This window comes from Geotrypetes seraphini, chromosome 15 (assembly GCF_902459505.1).
Source record: "Geotrypetes seraphini chromosome 15, aGeoSer1.1, whole genome shotgun sequence".
In the NCBI taxonomy this organism is placed as follows: domain Eukaryota; kingdom Metazoa; phylum Chordata; class Amphibia; order Gymnophiona; family Dermophiidae; genus Geotrypetes; species Geotrypetes seraphini.
The window spans coordinates 60,063,662-60,073,807 of NC_047098.1; the positions used below are offsets into that span (position 1 = coordinate 60,063,662).

Genomic DNA, 10,146 nt, shown 5'->3' on the forward strand with positions numbered 1-10,146 from the left:
GTTATCTAATGGTTAGAGCAGGCTCAGAACTAGGGAATAGAGAATGACACGGGGACAAATTTTTCCCCGTCCCTGCGGGAACTCATTTTCCCATCCCGTCCCCTTGAGTTCTTTTCCTGTCCCTGCCCCATTCCTGAAAGTTCCGTCCTTATCTGCACACGCCTCAAACACTTTAAAATCATATGTGTTCGAGGCGTGTGCGGTTAAAGCAGAGCTTACAGGGATGGGGCAGAGACAGGGATAGTGACAAAACTCAAGTGGACGGGACAGGGAAATTGAGTTCCTGCGGGGAAGGGAACAAATTTGTCCCCGTGTCATTCTCTACTAGGGAAGCCAAACTACTATTGAGAAAGGTATGAACTAAATTCAAAATCCAATATCTGGCATATTGTGAATCGATACAAAGCCCACTGTACCACTGGTTATAAATCTTTCAGGAGACTGAAGCAGGCCCCAGGCAGCAGACATGCTATCTGTGCATCTTATGGCGGTTTCAGGTCAGCCAGAAAAGAGCAACAGGAAAGTCTCTGGCTCACTCAAGGCCAGGGATTGCATGCATGTGTGGTGTGACACGTATGAGCGATGATATCCCTATGGCATTGGCTAATTTTAACACCAGAAAACAGATTGGTGTCTATGAGGAGACAGAATGTAATTGCTGTTTTAAAAATAAATTTTGGGAAATCAGGAATTGAATCTTTTTCCCAGAAAATATTTTTGGTAAGAAGGCAGGAAAGAATTTTCAGAGAATTTTAGCAACTTTCTTTATGTGCCTTAGGGATGGAATAACAAGAAGGTTCTGACTGACGGAGCAAAGCGATCTGAGGGGAGAGTAAGGAATTAGAAGTCTATTAATAAATTCCGGTAGGTATACAAGTCCCCATTCCCTTTCCTTACTTTTTTTTTTTTGTCTTTCTTTATTGATTTTTAAATTTACTACACAACTATCCACTTATTATAATAATAAGGAAAAAATACATAAAGAAAACATAATCTTTTACAAAACATGAAAAAATGTTAATCTCCTTCCATTAGACCACAATAGTCAGAAGGAGCATGAAAATATAAGGTAAGGAGAACCATAGAAGAAAATTAACATATATATCAAAAGGCCTTCGCACTTCTCCAGCCGTATAAACTTCTTTAATCCGTTCTAATGATCTTCAACTTATCTTCTTAAGTTCTATGAAAGTGTTCAATTGTTCAGGAATAAAGAACACACGTCTCAAACCGCCCAACCTTATTAAACATTTACAAGGATAAAGCAATTTCAATGTCGCTCTAATATTCAAAATATCCTGTTCTTTTTCTTACTTGAATGATATTCTGCTTGTTGTTCCTTTTCTTTTCTTTTTTACTTGCTCTGAACTTCTTTCCTCCTGCTTCCTCCTCCCTATCATGTTCAGATGTTCTCCATTTTATGTACTGTACACTGGTAATAATTGGTTTTGCTCACTGGGGACATTCATGCAGCCAACTCCCTCAGATAAATGGTGCCCAGATTTGTGTGGCTGAGATGTGTGCACAAATTAATTAACAGCCCCTTTACCAAACATTGGGTGTTGTATTACTCATTAAAATCTGCATGCGCCTCTGGCTACATACCAGTAAGTTGTGGAGAGGCCCGGGAGGCGGGAAGGAGGCAGGAGTAGGCCCTAAGGGCTAGGTTCACTAGCGCCACGGATCAGATCCCATCCGTAAGCGATCCGATCCGTGGCCGGGGGCTGATTCACAAATTGCCCTCATGCAAATGAGGGTGCTCGGAATCACGCCCCCAACTGATTGCTCGGATCACTGAATAGATGGTCTGTGAATGCTTAAAAAGCAGCAACCTTTTTTTTTTTTTTTTTTTACTTTACTTTTAACTTTTTATAGCAAGCCCATGGTTTTAACCTGCTTTAAACCCACGGGCTCGCACTGTGGGGGAAGGCTGGGGCAGAAACAGGGCAGCGGTGTGCTCTGAACACTGGCTTTTAAAACTTACTTTTTTGATACGGCATCCAGAGTCAACATAAGAATTGCCGCTGCTGGGTCCATCCTGCCCGGCAGTCCGCTCACGTAGCGGCCCCCGGGACAAGACTAGTGCTCTAAATGAGTCCAGCCTCACCTGCGTACGTCCCAGTTTAGCAGGAACTTGTCCAGCTTAGTCTTGAAACCCTGGAGGGTGTTTTCCCCTACAAGAGATTCCGGAAGAGCGTTCCAGCCCTCCACCACTCTTTGGGTGAAGAAGAACTTCCTTACATTTGTACGGAATCTATTCCCTATCGGGGAGGCAGAGAGCAGATCGGGGCAGAGAGCAGGGCAGCAGAAGGCAGGGCTGTTGGAAAGGACCTGAGCGACTGGTCCTTAGCAGTCACTTACTTTTGGATCGGTCAGCTCAGTCGGTGTCCCTCATTTATTTTAGTGAATCACTGCCTGCCTACATTTGAATGTTGTTCCCCCTCATTTGCATGCGTGGATCGGAGGATGATCAGGACAGAGGTTAGTGAATCGGGTCGGAGGGGGTTGCAAAGGGGTCGCTAAGTGGTCGGAACTTGGTCGATGGGCTTAGTGAATCTATTCTTAAGTAAGTGGAGACTTTAAAAAGTAAATTGTAAGTAAGATCTGGTAGGGGGATAAAAACTGCTAATAATCAAAGTTGCGAGTGCCAAAGCCGCGAATATGGAAGGGGGAGGGAGTGTATTCTATAGGGCATGGCACCTGACTCTACCAGCATGTAACTCAAAATGGGGCACGACTGCGGGCGTTTCAGGGGTGTTCTGAAAAGTTGCACATACTTTTATAGCATACTACCACAGTGCAGCTAACCTGGGCACCAGATTTCAGCAGGCATTAAGTCTAGCACAAGTGGCGTAGTAATGGGGGGCAGAAGGGGAAAATTGCCCCAGGCACTGTCTTGGTGGGGGCACTGGCATCTCTCCATCCCCCATGCCACGCTCGCAAACTCCCTTCCCTCCCGTACCTCTTTAAAATCTTCGCCAGCGTGAGCAACTGCTCTAGCCTGCTGTTCGCTCCAGCCTGGCTCCTTCTGAAATCACTTCTGGGTCCTGGAGCCAGGAAGTGACATCAGAGGGAATGCCAACGCCAGTGCGAGCAGTAGGCTGGAGAAGTTGCTCGCGCGGGCAAAGATTTAAAGAGGTACGGGGTGGGAAGGCATGAGTGCGGCATGGGGGCACGGAAGGAGTGGGGGGGGGAGCACCACCGCCTCAGGCACCTCCTACCCTTGCTATGCCATGGTCTGGCACCTACAGTTAGGTACAGGAATCAGTGCTACATGAAAGGCACATGCCCTGAATAAATTGCACTTAACGCCTATTTTTTGGGGCGCTCACTTTTAAGTGCCATTTATAGAATCCTCCTCTCTGTGTATAAAGGGTTTAGAGGGGATTTTCACTTAAGTCCCTTTGAATGCTCAGCTTTCGATAACGTTACTAGAATGTGAATCCTCTATACCAGTGATTCCCAACCCTGTCCTGGAGGAACACCAGGCCAATCGGGTTTTCAGGCTAGCCCTAATGAATATGCATGAGAGAGATTTGCATAGGATGGAAGTGATAGGCATGCAAATTTGCTTCATGCATATTCATTAGGGCTAGCCTGAAAACCCAATTGGCCTGGTGTTCCTCCAGGACAGGGTTGGGACCCACTGCTCTATACTAGTGTCTCACAAACTATCCCAAGCCACGGCACACTAAACATTCGGCCACAACTGGAGAGCATCCAGAAGTGTGTGGACGTCGACGCGATGACATCACGTGCATGTGGATTGTCATCATGCCGACGTCTGCACATGCGCAAAGACCCTGCAGACAGGCCCTGAGCCGCCAGTGGGAGGGGGGGGGGTCAATAGGAGAGGCATGGAGAGAAGGAGAGGTGCCAGGACAGAGGAGAGGCACCGGATGTCTACAGGATGTGCCTCCCTCCGCAAGAGGCACATTCTGTGGGCAGTCGGTTGGCGCCAGCGAATCACAGCACACCTGCAATCTCGCTGCGGCACAGTTTGTGATTATGAACACAGTGTAACAGACAACCTGGTGTGGCAGGCTGTCTTGAATTTTTGGGAGAGATCAGCCCACACCAAAACCCCAGCGTGGCATAGGAACAAAACCACTTTCTATTTCTTTACAGCTTGCCTCACACTAAATAATCAAATACTCTGGTTTACCTCAGCGAAAGAATGACACGGAAACAAATTTTTCTCCATCCCCGCAGAAACTCATTTTCCCGTCCCATCCCAGCGAGTTCTTTCCCTGCCCCATTCCTGCGAGCTCCGTCCTCATCTGCTCAAGAGTCAAACACTTTAAAATCATAAGTGCTCGAGGCTTGTGCGGTTAAGGCACAGCTTACAGTGATAGCGACAAAACTCGCGGGGACGGGACGGAACCAGGAAATTGACGGGGACGGGGAAAAATTTGACCCTGTGTCATTCTCTAACCTCAGTCAAGCGTATATACCACCAGAAGCCTGTTCCTCACTTCTCCTTCTTCTGGGATCTTCCTCAACTGAGCCAAGTCTGGGCAGAAATACTCCACTCTGGGACCTGAAGTTTTTCCTAAATGTCCTATGCCCTCTGCTGCCCGGTGGCATAATAGCAGTCCTAGAGAGGGAAAATCCCTCAATCTGTCACACACAGTAATAAAATTACCCTCATAATCAGCATAGATTTCCATGCAGCCCTGACAACTTCCTTATATGACTTTTATCCTTCTCTTCCAATCACTAATGCCTAACAAATCATATCCCTTCTGGCACTGTCCATCCATTAGACTCAAAGGAAAGTGCTGACTCAGTCCACAGAAAACTGGCATTGAGCTAAATGACTTGTTACTGCTTAACCTTCCTGGTCTTTGAAGTACAGTCATGACGAGAGCTATCACTGTTACAAATGAAATTGGCTGAGCTGCTTTACAGGCTGACCTTGGCTACCTAGGGACAAGGACAAAACAGCTGCCGAACCATCTCTTGGGGGGAAACGTAATGGGGACATTAGATGGATAATAATTATATGCAAGATGGCTTTGGGAGTTTACCAGTTCACACTTAAACTTATGAATACTCTAGTGAAAATGTGCTCACGTCGTAGTTTAAGGTATCACTTCAGAAAACGCAAGAGCAATTTTTGGAAGTGAGGGTAGACAGGGACAGATTCTTCAGACTGTGGGGAACCACAAGTACTAGGGGTCACTCGGAGAAATTGAAAGGGGACAGGTTTAAAACAAATGCTAGGAAGTTCTTTTTTACCCAGAGGGTGGTGGACACATGGAACGCGCTTCCGGAAGGTGTGATAGGCCAGAGCACATTACAGGGGTTCAAGGAAGGTTTGGATAGGTTCCTGGAGGATAAGGGGATTGAGGGGTACAGATAGAACTAGAGGTAGGTTATAGAAGTGGTCAGAAACCACTTCACAGGTTACAGACCTGATGGGCCGCCGCGGGAGCGGACCGCTGGGCGCGATGGACCTCTGGTCTGACCCAGTGGAGGCAACTTCTTATGTTCTTAAATCTTTTTACCTTCTGTTTTTTTGAGGATTTTGACACATTTCTTAACTGTAATTTACTTCTAGCTGATGATTTCTTTAAACCCTACCTCCGTACAGTGGGAATGTTACCAAGTGGGCAAACAAACATCAGAAAGGCAAGGGAGACGTCTTTTTAACCAAATGATCAAGTCTTTATGAAGGTTAAAGTAATCCCAACAAGGATCCCTACGCCTACGTTTTCTGGTAGGTGTCAGTAGCTGCGACTCTGCAAACAGCACCTAAGCATGCTTGACATGCGGCTGGCATCATTTTATTGGCAGCTGCCAATCTGGGCACCATTTACAGAAGCATTGCACAGTATCTAACCTGAATTCTTTACAATGTCAAGCACTGTTTCTGATTTTTAACCCTTCCGAGCCCTGTCTTATTGTATCCATAGTGATAGGCTCGGGCATAATCTAAGGAAATACTTTTTTACAGAAAGGGTGGTAGATGTGTGGAACACTCTCCTGGAAGAGGTGGTGAAGACAGCGACTGTGTCTGATTTCGAGAGAGGAAGAGATAACAGTTACAGCGGGTGGGCAGACTGGATGGGCCATTTGGCCTTTATCTGCCATCATGTTATTATCCCCTTTTCTATTAAACTGCGCTAGCAGTTTTAGTGCGAGGAGCCATGCTGAATGGCTTGCACTGCTGCCGACACTCATTGAGTTCTTATGAGCGTTGGGAGCAGCGCGGGCCATCCAGCGCGGCTCTCTGCGCTAAAACCACTAGCGCGGTTTAGTAGAAGAGGCCCTATGCTTCTAAAGCCATAAAGTTCTATGACATCACAATGCAGGTGTAAAGAGCCTTAGCCAATAGGGCGAGGAGGAGATAGTGGATGCTGTGGATGGGCCATTTGGCCTTTATCTGCCATCATGTTTCTATAGTGGTTAGAAGTAGATCTGGTAGGGCCACTGCTTGAATTCTTTTTCATCTCCGTCCAACTCTTATGTAAAATCTTCTAATTCATATTTATGTTCGCTAATGGGGCTGACTACCATGCTTACAAATTATTATTGTCCTTTGTGATAAAATGTCACCTTTGATAACCATAATATGAAACCAGTGGCATTTAGTCTCACATTTATGGCATGATTGGACAGAAAGCCTCTACAGAAAAAGCTATATTTATATAATTTTACGAAGCTGTTTAATATAATTGAGTTTAAATTCTTTTCTCATTTAATCCTTTGCACTTGGTCAGTTTTTGCCAGTTATTTTTCTAGCTGCTTCAGAAGCATCTCTGTTCCAGAGATTCTCATTTTTATCTCTTTTCCCTTATCTCTTTCCCCACATTGGTTTCTACTCTTATGTCTTCTTTTCTTCCCAACCTTGTATATTCTTAAAGGAGGGGGGTTTAACCTTGTCAATCATTGTACTGATGAACTAACAGTACTCAGATGATGTATATCTTTTTTTTAAATTTATAGTATCTGGGTTTTTTTTAGTCTTTTCTCTCCCTGTCCCTGCTATCAGATCTCTGCCCTCTATGTCTCCTTGCTGGACTTGGTTATTGATGTTATCCTGTCTCCCCCATCTTCTCTTTTTTCCCCATTCATTGTAAGGGAGGAGGTCAAGTCAAATGTTTCAATCCATGGAATTGCAAGTCAGATGATGTCCTGAGACCGGCTTTTGATTCTCTATTCTATCACCAAGACTCTCTCTCTCTCTGGAACTATGGATTCTGTATCTCTGTAATATTACAACCAATAACTCACAGATTGCTCCTGAAAAGCAGATCAATATTCAGTCCGTGCCAGTCAGTGTATTATATATATTTTTTTAAAGTTCAATAGATTTTATTAATATTTTGCAACATATAAAGTTATACTGACTGATTCCAGTAGTGTACATCAGTGGTGATCATACAGGTCAATATACAGAAGGTTAACAAAACCAAAAATTATAACAACAATAATAAACCTTTTAACTAATACTCAAATCAGTCATGAGTGTATAGAGGGAACGTTTAGATCAGGGGTGCCCAAGATGGTCGATCGCGATCGACCAGTAGATCGCAAAGACAATGCGAGTCGATTGCTTTGCCTTTGCGATTTTGTTCTTCCTGCCTCTCCGAGCCAAGCCAGGCACGAACAAGCGCTGGACCCACAAGCCTTCATCTCCAAAGTCAATTCTGACGTCTGAGAGGAAGTTCTGGGCCAGCCAATCGCTGCCTGGCTGGCCTGGAACTTCCTCTCCGATGTCAGAATTGATGTCGGAGGTTAAGGCTTGTGGGTCCGGTACTTGCAAGCGCCAGGCCTGATCTGGGGAAGCAGGGAGAAATTGGTGTGGTGGCTTGGGGGAGGGGAGAGAAAGAATTGGGGAAGTGGAGAAATCGGCGCGATAGCTTGGGGGGCAGGGGGATAAAGAAATAAATAAATAAAGAGGGGGCAGGGGGAGAGAGAAAGAAAGGCAGAAAGAAAGAAATATTGGATTTACAGTCAGAAGAAGGAAGTGCAACTAGAGACTCATGAAATCGCCAGACAAAAAGGTAGAAAATATGATTTTATTTTCAATTTAGTGATCAAAATGTGACTGTTGTGAGAATTTATATCTGCTGTCTATATTTTGCATTATGGCCCCTTATACTAAACTGTTATAGTGGTTTTTAGTGCAGGGAGCCTATGAGCGTTGGGAGCTGCAAAGGGCATTCAGCGCAGCTCCCTGCATTAAAAACCGCTATTGAGGTTTAGTAAAAGGGGAGAGGGTATATTTGCCTATTTTTGTATAGTTGTTACTGAGATGACATTGCATATTTTAGTGTCATCTGCCTTGACCTCTGAAAAAAACCCTGAATACAAATGATAATTAATATTTTCTCTGCGTACAGTGTGCTTTGTGTTTTTAAAAATTTTATTGTTGGTAGTTCATTTTGACTTGGTCATTTTAAAAGCAGCTCGCAAGCCAAAAAAGTGTGGGTACCCCTGGTCTAGAAGAACTCGCCTTTTTATGGAAGTTTGGGATCCTTATATTCAAAACCTTTCACCTAGAGCAAGAAGTTTAATTCTCAATGATTTACGATGAAGCTAAGGTTGTCTAAATTACATTCCAGATCTTTATTTTATTTCTTTAGTTTTGTCAACTTTCATCCGGGGAGGGGGATTTGATTAGGAGGGGTGGGGGTAGGGCAGGGGGAAGGGAATGAAATGGAATCAAGGGGGGAGTGTAGTAAGGAATGGATTAGCTCAAATGGAAATTTAATTTGGAGGAATGATATAAATATGTATGGAAATATAATTATTGTGAATCTAATTGTAATGAATATCTCTTTGTATTATATTATTGCATTTTTACTTGATTCCTTCAATAAAATTGTTATAAAGTACAGTGGTACCTTGGATTACGAGCATAATCCGTTCAGGAGCAAGCTCGTAATCCAAAATGCTTGTTTATCAAAGCGAGTTTCCCCATAGAAAATAATGGAAACTAGCTTTGATACGTTCCCCCCCCCCCACTCGCAAAGGCCACCTCGCTTCAACCAGCTCCCCCCCCCACCCAAACAACTTAAACTTACAGCACCCCCCCCTTTCCCCCCCTCCCCCGTCTAGCGCAGGCACAGATCGTGTGCCTAGAAGATCTTCCGGCTTCTGCCTGCCTGCCTGCCTTGAGCATGCATCTGCGCATGCTTTAGGACTTCTAATTCTCCCTCTCGCGCAGATGCATGATCAAGGCAGGCAGGAAGAAGCCGGAAGATCTTCTAGGCACACGATCTGTGCCTGCGCTAGACAGGGGGAGGGGGGGTGTTAAGTTTAAGTTGTTCGAGCGAGGGGGCCTTTGCGAGTGGGGGGGGGGGAGCGATGACGGTTATTGGGGGGGGGGCGCTCGCAAATCGAGTCAACACTAGGTTTGCGAGTCAAAACTTTGCTGAGTGTTTTGCTCGTCTTGCAAAACACTCGCAAACCGGATTACTCGCAAACCGAGCTTTGACTGGTAACTGAATTATATTGTTTAACGGTTCCTCCCTTCTATTTCTTTTACATATTATTTTAATTCATTTACATATCATTTACATAGATGGTGCTCCTATCTATGAAATATTCGACATGCTTCTCTCCTCTCCACTCCTTCCTGCCCTCCAGAGTCCTCCCTACCCTCTTCTAACCCCTTCCTCTGTAATGTCGCCTAGAGCTTGTATGGGTATGTGTGAAGCACAAATGGAGGAAATAAATAAATACCTGTAACCTCAGCCGTTGTTATTTCATGTACAGTAATTATGCTACTGAAAAACATTAGTACCAATATACCTGCTACTGGGAAACTGGAACAAGATGAACTATTGCAAATTCCCACCCAGACAGCATAGGATCCTCCACTTCAGTTGCAGATGCAGAACATGACTCTCACCCGATACAAAATAGGGAACCGCAAAAAACATGCAGACGAAAACTGAAAGCATAGATGCCGAACTCTGTATGGCGTGCAACACCTGAAAAAGAGAAAGAAATGTACGTCCTCTTGTACAGTGCAAACTAAAGCCTTCAGATATGAATACTCAGCACCGACATCATTCAGTCACTAAACTGAAAATAAAATCATTTTTCTCACCTTTGTAGTTTAGTGATTTTATTATACCAGTCATCTTGTTCCCAATCTGTGGTTCTGCTTTCCTCTGCCGATGCTCTTAA

At 44.6% G+C, this 10,146-nt stretch overlaps 1 long non-coding RNA gene across 1 annotated transcript in view; it reads right to left on the reverse strand.

The window, feature by feature from the left end:
* The window catches only part of LOC117348971, a 37,202-nt gene extending 27,304 nt beyond the window's left edge, over positions 1-9,898 (reverse strand). The window contains exon 1 of the long non-coding RNA XR_004537078.1: positions 9,766-9,898. This is a non-coding gene — a long non-coding RNA (uncharacterized LOC117348971). The remainder of the gene's footprint in view (positions 1-9,765) is intronic.
* Between the last annotated feature and the right edge of the window lie 248 nt (positions 9,899-10,146).